This window comes from Cornus florida, unplaced genomic scaffold, assembly GCF_030987335.1.
Source record: "Cornus florida cultivar Cherokee Brave unplaced genomic scaffold, ASM3098733v1 CherokeeBrave_3.0.0_Hap2_Chr04, whole genome shotgun sequence".
NCBI lineage: Eukaryota > Viridiplantae > Streptophyta > Magnoliopsida > Cornales > Cornaceae > Cornus > Cornus florida.
In genome coordinates, this window is record NW_026775574.1 from 10,463,390 (window position 1) to 10,473,674 (window position 10,285).

At 32.1% G+C, this 10,285-nt stretch overlaps 1 long non-coding RNA gene across 1 annotated transcript; it reads left to right on the forward strand.

Annotated features, from left to right (window-relative positions):
- The first annotated feature begins 1,858 nt into the window (after nucleotides 1–1,858).
- On the forward strand, nucleotides 1,859–7,919 carry LOC132302714 (uncharacterized). Its single transcript, XR_009480904.1, has 2 exons — nucleotides 1,859–2,337; nucleotides 7,576–7,919. It is a non-coding gene; the product is annotated as an uncharacterized LOC132302714 (long non-coding RNA).
- The last annotated feature ends 2,366 nt before the right edge of the window (nucleotides 7,920–10,285 follow it).

Here is a 10,285-nt window from a genome sequence, read left to right on the forward strand (position 1 = left end):
GTAAGTGTGTCATCTACAATTGGTATGAGACCTTTTGGGGTGAAGTTCAAGAGCAAACCGTGTGGGCTCAGGCCCAAAGTATACAATATCATACTATGTGGTGGAGTGGATCGTTACAACTTCAATTCCGCTTTTACCGATGACTCAAAATTTAAACTAAAATTACAACTCATCAAATTTGTTTTGACAACAAATATTGGCAACTAAAATTACAACTCATCAAATTTGTTTTGACAACAAATATTGGCAATTATAAAATTATATCTCATAGATCTTTCACCTATCAACAATACAAACAATGATAATATAACAAAAACAACAACAAACGATGGCCTACTATTTATTAGGGCTAATGAGGCAGAACACCTTATTATAGTTTACAACGGTGGTGTCTTTCACCCATCAAGGGAGAGAAAACAGAACAAAAAAAGCAAAAAGAAATAGAAAGAAAGAGAACAATGGCACATATCCTTTCCCTCAAAACAACGTGTACTAGCATTTATTTTTGAACAATCAGACACATCCATTTAGGAACTAATGATGATCAAGTTGATGGCAACATCCAAAAGTTGAGGGCTATATTGCAACTGCTGTCGCTATGGAAACAATAGCAAGCCCGTGACAATGGCTAGCAATTATCGGATATCCTTTGCCGCGTCAAGATATATCCTTTGCCGCGCCAGTGAAGGCGAAATTGAGAGCCAAGACAAATGCAGTAAAGTAAAGGAGGAAGGTTTGTCCTTAAAGATGATGGTTGGTACTGGGTTGCCATTTATTTTCTCATATGGCAGTCGTGGAAGAGCAAAGACAGTCACAAAGGCAACCCCAAAAATCACTTCCTCTAATGAATTTATATGCATCGTCTTAATAATGCCCAACTTCTTTCATTACAATGTGTGGTAAACTCTTGGGACTGTTCATGGAAGGGTGTGTGTTAACATTGCCTTGAATATTATGGTCAACAAATTTGAAGTTCTAGGATGTTCAATTATTGCTACCTTTGAATTTTTTTACAAAATGTGTGGTGCTAGTTAGTAGGACCAATGTATACGGACCAATCTTGGCCACATGTTACCTAACTAGTTCTGATTTTTCATATATGTTTGTTACCTTTCAACTGAAATTTCCTAGAAATTTAACCGAAGAAGTAAGAATAATTTACCTTTGAACTTCCTCGTTATTCGATGAATTTTTTTATTTTTTTTTATTTTTTTGCAATTATTCATTACTTGCCATCAATATTGTGAAAATTTACATAACGCATATTACAAGACATTTTCTTAATTAAATATTCAGGGGTCAAGATCTAAGCGCTAAGATTAATGAACGATTCTAATTTTAATCTTTTAATTTATTTAGGTTTAAGAGTTTTCTAACTAAAAAAATTATTAGTCACCCAAGATTGTAATCTAGTGCGGTGATGTAGTTAGAAAATTTCATGAGGGCAGCCTTTAACAACAAAATGTCATTTAAATCACAGAGTGAGATGTGTGAAGTGTGATTGCTAACTATAAACGATGAGGCAGTAGTGAGATTCTTTTAGTAATTTTAGTGGGGGCAATATTAATATTCAATAGTTGGCAATGAATAGGACCGTGCATGATTTATAGTGATACATCTTCTTATAGAACTCTATAAAGTAGAAGGTTAAGAGTTTAAGTTCACGTGAGAGTAAAGCGTGTGTAAGAAGTTTAATTTTTTTTTTTAAATAAATAAAGTAGAATGTTGATAATTCAAGTTTTTAGTTTCTTTTCATGTAAAAAAATTAAATAAATAAATAATTGCATAAAACAGTAAAAATCTTTTCTTTTCCGAAAAGTTTAAACAAATACACATCACAATATATTCTCATCCGCTACCAGTACTCGATGATTTTTTTCATTTTGGAAGGAAAAAAAGAGCTTACACGAACTAAATTAGAATTTATTAGTATTATTTTGTAAATTGATATGATTGTGGTCTGATCTCAAGTCATCACGGCGTCAATGCATTAACAAGTCAAGTCACCACGCGTGGTGACTTTATGTATTCAAGTCATGACTTGTTCCAAGTCTAAATTTTATAATCAAACGATAAGAAATTAGAGACAGCCGTATGTCCTTTGAGACCACCACCGAAACTGCATCGTATAGTCCTTATTCAGCCCTATCTACTCTTCTCCTTATGAATTGGAAATGACTTTCTAGCAGCCTCGGACTTCAGCCGAAGTCCGATGATGATAATGTGCGCATTTACACAGAAGTTTGAGAACCAGAGTTGCAGAGGCATTTACACAGAAGTTCGAGAACCAGAGTTGCAGATCTTGCTTCCTGATGATTACATATACAGAATAATGAGGTAACAATTGTAAGGATTGGGTATATAATGCAGATATATTTCTCTTTGAATTCGTGGTCAGTCATTCATCACACAAAGGAATGAGACATTATATGTTAGAGATAAGAACTATTTTTTATAATTATTTAAAGTTTTTTTTTTTTTTTTGAATACTTTAGAAAATAAACCAAGCATGTCCTAACTTTTGCATTTTTTTTTTTTTTTTAATCTTTACTTTATATTATTAACTAAATCAGCATGTTATATTGGTATAATGGAGGTGTATCACGCTCCAAATATTAAGGACATATATACCCAAAATATATTAATGCACTTACACACAACTTGAACCAAAATATATGAAATTTCATATTTGAATTATAATATCATTCAATCTGTCATACAATTTTCTAATTTTTTTATTTTTTATTTTCCTTTTATAGTGTTTATAATGGAAAATACTTGATCAGTCATCCAAATTAGCCAGTGACTCCCTGAACAATTATATATATATATATATATATGTGTGTGTGTGTGTGTGTGTGTGTGTGTGTGTGTGTGTGTGTGAATGAGAGAATTTATAAGGCCATTGGCCCAAGACAGCCCAACAACCAGGTTCTCCAAAGAACAGAATACAGCCCAAGAGAAATTAGCAAATTACAGCCCAAGAGAAATGTGCCCCAAAAGACTCTTTAACAATTTGGACCGAAACCACTACACCAAACCCAGAATTAATTAGCCCGCTTACCCCCAAAAAAAATTTTAGTCAGTGGTTACTTGACTGGACTTGTATTATGAAAAAGGAGTCCAATTTGGGTGGACTAACCCAAACACAACTCGAGTTCAGCTCGATACAGGCTCAAGCTACCCAATTTACAATTAGAATTGAGTTTAGGTCAAAAAATCTCTAACTCGAGTCCACCCAAACACAACTCGAGTTCATCCCAATTTTTTTATAGGTTTGGGCTACCTAATTTGGAATTAGAGTTAGACTTAGGTTGAAAAATATTAACTCGAATTTAATTAGCGCTGAACTTGAGTCGAAGTGTTAGCAATCCATGCCCAACCCTAACCCAAATTCTAATTTTATTTTATTTTAATTTTAAATATCCTATAAATATAATTATTTCAATTATTAGTATTATTTTTTATGATTGACAAGAAACATATGCACTCCACCCACACATTCACTTTGTCCTAAGGGGACTCAAACTCTCACTATTGACTCTGGAAGGTAGAGAAGCGATATTGAATCACAGGACCCTTGATAATTATTTCAATTATGAAAAAATTAGAATTGTTCATCTTTTGTGTTTAGAGTAATTTTGTCAGGTGATAAATGATAAATAATGTGCATTCTAATAAAAATAAATAAAATAATCTACATGTTGCATAAACTTGGTTTCGCGTGTACAAGAGGTTTATATGATAAGTTATTGTGACAACCCCAATTTTAACCCAAAATCTCTAAGACAATCACAGATCGAGAAAGCTTGATAAAATGACGTGGCCTAACGAGGTTCATGTATGGAGATGTTTCTTTATTTACCTCACAAATGAGAAAATTTGTGGTATTACCTTCAATATGGTGAATCAATTATCTATTTAGAAAAACATATAAGGAAGAAAAAATTAAAATATTAACAAAATAATTCTTTTTTTTAATTACGGTTGTCTGTGGGTCGAAATTTTTTAATTTACATTTAATTAGGGTTGTCTTGATTTAAGTTCATTTAAAAAAAAAATTATGATTATTATTTTCTTGTCAACTTTCTTTGTTTAAAAATCTTAATTTATTGTATATTAGTTCCCTAAGAATTAGTTCATAAGTGTTTAGATGTTTAGGACTAACTTAATTCAAAATTAACTCGAGATCAACTTAATTTTTAGGTTAATTTATCCAACCTATCTTAACTGGAAAATAATTTTTTGTTTTATTTTATTCTATTTTATTAGTACCTACTATTGATTCTTTCTTTATTTCCGTCCTCTACCATTTAAGTCACCGGCCTTTCTGTGCAACAGTCCACCAGTCACTCAACTTGTTTAGAAGTTGGGTGTAAAAAGGAATTTTTTCTAGATACTTTGAATTTTCTTCACAAATTTGCTGACTGTACCAGAAGAAAGAAGAATAACACATATGCATATCTAAAGGTTGGATAAAGTCGTGGGGGGCCTGTTTTACGAAAAAACAAACAAACAAAGTTGTTATTTTTTACATTAGAATATTAAAAACATATGGAGTAACTAGTATTTAAATACATTTTCAAATATATATATTCCTTTCATATACATATTTTTTTTCAACAAAATTTAACCTCTCTTGATTCAGAAATTGCCAAATTTGTGCTTTGATAAAGAGCTCTTTGAAGCTAAAATTTGAGCTATCATGTTCTCCTATTGGGGTCAACTCAAATAATTTTTTTGATAATTATCCAGAGATGTGAAATAGTAAAATCGAACTTAATTTTGGCATTCCTGTAATAGTCTTACTTGTCCCTGGACATAAGAGGATCGAGTCTACACTCTCTTTAATTTGTAAGTCAATTAATTTCGATTTTGTTTAAACATGAATTAATCAATCATTAATTTTCTTTGATCACTTTAATTTTTGTTTTTTATTTTATTTTTAATAAATGCAGATGTAGTACATCATTAATTACAATATCAAACTAAGCTATATAGTATCACTTCTAGTAAGCTAGATAGTATCACTTCTAGAAAGTATTGGTTAATTTGGTTGACAGAGAGATGCCATGACCTTGTAAAAAAGGGTTGTAGTAGTTGAGTCAAAGTTGTGTTTGACAAAAATGAGTGTCACTTCTAGATTAGCTCTTACTATATGTTCACACAATTAGTTTCTCATCTTCCGAGGTTTTATTTGCTCATCTCATTCTCATCTTTCACGGTATGGCCGGAAACTGGTACCGATCATCACCTGTTCTTGTTTCAATCATTTCTGTGTTCCAATCTTTCTTTTCCAAATCAGAACCACAAGTACCACAAGAATTACCAGATATTCACGACCAAAAAGTACTGGATTTGGGCGATGTCTCTCGTTCAAGTCTGTTATGCCCCAGCTGCGCCAGGGAAAAGAATAGTATAAACTGTCAGCCACCATCATCACCTCCACCACCATCACCACTCATTTCTGACACCTCAGCTGGCCATGAAACCTCAGCATCACCTTCGCCAGCTGCTCAATCAGGCAAGTCCCAGAAAATGAATCCCATTGTCAAAGTTTTACGAGATCAAGAACTCGGAAAAACACTACTTACTTATGTTATACCAATATCCACTGCAGTTTTGACAGTGAACTGCATCAAACACGCCTCTCTTCCATTACCCTCCATCGTAGTCTCACTTTGCATTGGTCTCCCAGCTCTGTGGATCGGAATTCTGTTTCGCGCCATCTTACCTGACACCATCTCAAATGGTATAGAGCAGTTTGGAGCTTGTTCTATATTTTTCGCCTTCTTTTCTGTGGTTAGCTCACTGCTTCCACCAGACCTTGTTTGGATCCCCTGGACATGCTTTTCTGTCACTCTCTTACTTTCTATACTTAGCTGTCTTCCGGGAGCTTGGTTTCAGTTAATTGAGAACCCTGATGATGCTCCTTGATTTTGGTTGCAGAAGATTCACCAGTAAGTTTAATTAATTAGATATATATTAATTACATGTAAGCTTTGATCTTGACATGGTGTCTGAAATAGCCAAGTGCTCTATTAATTACTGTTTACAAGCATATATGTATGTATCATGATTGTTAAATTCTGATGAGTTTAAATGAATTTGGTTTTGATCTCGACAAGTAATTCTGTCAATTAAACTTTTTTGGTTCCATAGAAAACTTGTTTGTGCATTCATTTCACTCAATACTACTTACCCAATTTACCTAAAAAAACACGAGAAATTCTATCAATAGGGTAGTCAAGTCCCTTAATAACTACTATTTCATTTAGATTAGTCAAGCCCTTAACAACTAACTTAGATCATTCAATTCTTAATCTTAACTAGTGCGAGTTGGAGATTGTTTTCTTTCCTTTAATTTATTTATTTGGTTGTTCATGGTTAAGGTGGTGGTTCATTTTGATTAGTGAGGAATAAGGCAATTTTTTACTTTGAAAACACTGGTTCAAGCCATACACTGGTTCAATCTCTATCTTTTATAAAATTTAGCAAGTTTTATTTTTTATTTTTTATTTTTTTTTTTAAAAAAAAAAAGAAAAAAAAACAATTATCTACACAAACTTAATCTTCATTTCTGTTTTCCCACATCTTAGGGAGAGTTAAAATACAATTTTTTTTCTTATATAAATCAAATATTTTATGTACTCTTTTTGCTATATATAAAAGAATATAATCCTTGAAAATTGAAAGAAATGTAGTCATACTCTTAACGCGAAATTGTGATTCAAGAACCCGAGTTCTTGTTGTAACACAAATTGTTAATCCAATCCCTACATATGATCTTGAAAACCTCCCCCATCCAACCAATGTAAGATTTTATTTCAACCACCTTGGGGTGTGTGGAGCGTGTGTGTTTAATATTATTCCTTGGAGTCTTCATTTTGAGGCAAATAAATAAATATTAAGAAGATACATATTGGTTGATCTGCACAGTGTAAATGAATGCTTTGAATGTAACTTGCCTGGAAATAAAGGAATATTGTTTTTGATTTGGTGGAATTAAACTTAAATTGGTTGAATCTTCCATTTTGATGTCAGATAAAATTGACATAATTACGCTTTATTCTTGATTTATTTATCAGTTATTATAATTTGATGGTTATTTAATTTGTCTTCTTTCCATCTTCAAACTGCATTTGCTTTATTGATCACTCTGTGGTAACTAAATTTGTAAAACAATTTAAACATGATGATATGATCATTATAGATTAGTTGCATCAAAATATTCTATCATCTAGAAGTATATTATAAGGATTATTACTTATGGATATTGATGATAAATAAAAATATGAATTTCAGCTTGTTCTATATTTGAACTATATTGCAGGCCTCGATAGTCCAGTGGATTTTGGGAGTGTCAGACTCTTTGCACCTACTAATCTAACTTCTAACCCTTCTTGTCATGTAAAAAATAAATAAATAAAAATAAAAAAATATTTGAACTATATATTTTAAGCCATATATCCTTTGCAGAGGTGCTCAAGAATCTTTAGACCACATTTTCTTCATCTGCGTGCTTCTCTCAAGATGTCTAGCAAATTAATCAAGGCTTTTTCGTTTCTGTTGCAGCCCTTGTCTACCAGCGCGCTGTGGAAAGAAAGGAACAATCGTATCTACTCGAACAGATACATGGATGCTTTGAGTCTTCTGAAAATGGTTTATGTTGGCATTAGCCTGAAATTAACTTCAAATTCTAAGTCAGGAGACCCCGTCTTATTTCCTTATTACAGCGTTCTTGGGACATACCTGTTTTGTTTCTATCCCTCTGTACCGCTCTAGCTAGTTCCTTTGTTGTGTAAGTAGGAGGGTATGCCCTCCTCTCTATTGCATCTCTTAAAACAAAACTTGCTTACCCAAAAATATAATGAACTTGAAAAAATAAATTTTAATTTTATATACAAAATTACATTCAATGTGGCATTGTTTTGTTTGGAGATATTATTGATGTTTTACATATTAGTTTACTACGGCATTTTAGTAATTTTACACTTTACATTAATGGATGGTTATTTGAAAGTAGGGGGACAAACTCTATTTTAAATGTGTTAGATGGACTTATTTGCACAAATTTAAAATTTCGATCGATCGAACTGCTGCGAGAAATTCGAAAAGTTACAAATCATCTAAAATAAGTTTTTTTTTTTTTGGGGTCTCCATTATAATCTTAAGGGCTTCACTTTCTCCCTCTCTCTCTTAAATTGAAATTACAATGTAATCCTCACACCACCCAAGCTTTATTTTTTTACAATTTTAACTTTATAATTGCCCTTTTCTGAATTAGATTCTTGGTGCCAAAAGCTAGGGCCTTGCTTGGATTACATTTATAAAAACAGTTTTCAGAGAATCAGAACAGAAAACAATTTTCAGTTTTTTCATATTTCAAACCTATTTAGTTAAAAAAATTTACAAAACAGCTTCCGGAGAACAAAAACCCATAAAACTGCTTGGTTGTATTTATTGAAAATAGTTTTCTAAATTAAGTAAATAAATAAAATATTGTACCTCACTATTTTATTTCTTTAATTTATGATATTAACTATTAATGTAATATATATATATATATATATATATATATATATATATTAAAATAAGTGTTGGAAGTGCATTCATTTTAGTTAGTATTCTTAACTTTATAAAAGTTGCACAAGTATAGTATATCAATTAAGTTTAATTAAAACTTGCCTAAATTTAAATATAATAAAAGAGTTACATGAATTACTTCAAGTGTCATATACATTTTTAGTTGTACAAACATTAAGTTTGGTAATGGATAACCAAAACAAAAATTAGAGAATTACAGAAATAGCTAATCAAGACAAAATATTGTAGAATTATAAAAGTAACTTCATCTAGCATTGCCTCTGAATGATGCCCACATTTGATTCGTCAGATGAGTTCTAAAGGCTCCCATTTGTGTTGCACCATCATCAGATAAATTAAGTCCATTCAGTATACCAGCACTACTACTGGTACCATTCTCCCCATCAACGACATTGACATCTTCTTCCCCATACTCCATAAAAAACGATCATCTAATATATTTTGACGAATGAAATTATGACTCGTGCAACAAGCAATTATTATGAGTCGTTGTCTAACCAACTTATAACAAGGCATAAACTTTAAAATGGAAAAACAAGCCTATAGTACTCTAAAACAACATTCAATGACATTGCAAAATGATGAATGCCGATAGTTAGACAATTCCTTTGCACCACGCGGTTGTCGATTGTTACCCGTATAATCATGTAGATGATATATTTGACCACGATATGGAGGTAGAAATCCTTTTATGCATGGGTAACCAGAATCAACTACATAATATTTTCCTGCAAAATATTATTTAAATTTTATTAGGGTTAGTAGTATACTATTATTAATATTAAAAAGACAAAAGTAATACCATCAGCTGATATCGGGAATCATGCAGCAGCTCTAGTAATTGCATCAATAAAAACTCTCGAGTCATTTGTCGTACCCTCCCAACTCCTATAAACGAAAGTATATAGCATATCAAATGTGCAAGCACACATAACATTTTGTGTCACTATAGACTTTCTTCCTCTCTAAGGAGTTTGTTTGGTGGCAGGTGCAAAATCACTTATATGTGTTTCATTAATTGCTCTATTACAATTCTTAAACCAAGGATAGTATTTAGGATTATGAAATATATGAGAAGGCACATCACTACCCTGTGAAGGACATATGAGAAATTTCCCAACGTGATATATTGTTCTCTATACGAGCTTAAAATGTCTAAAAACTATTTCGCAGAATGTTGAAATCGTTCAGCTACCACTGCATGATGAATATTATGTCCTATAATGAATAAAAACATTACCACCGACTCCTCAATTGAAATTGTATGCGTCTTCCAACAATTCACGTTCTCTCAATATTTGACATAATTTCATAAAGATCTATCCATTCGTAACATATCAAAACATCGATCGGAATGGTCATTTAACAATTCATAAACATACTCATGACCTGTTAACTAATGAGCGCTGAAAAGTGCGCATTTAAACCATTTAAACTTGAGTATTTTAGGGCCTTTATCTATCTTATTTTCCCGTTTTAGACTAATTTTGTGTTATTTCCTTTTTCAGGTCAATAATGTTAAAACGGGCTAAAAATGGTTTCTTAAGGCCCTTTTGGAGTCAAACTAAGTCTTAGTGAGAATCTAGAGCAAAAGGAGGCTGATCTGGAGCAAAAAGGAGGCTGATGCTGAAAACTGCCAAGTGAGATCTATCGCAGAAAAGTGAGATCGATCGAACTG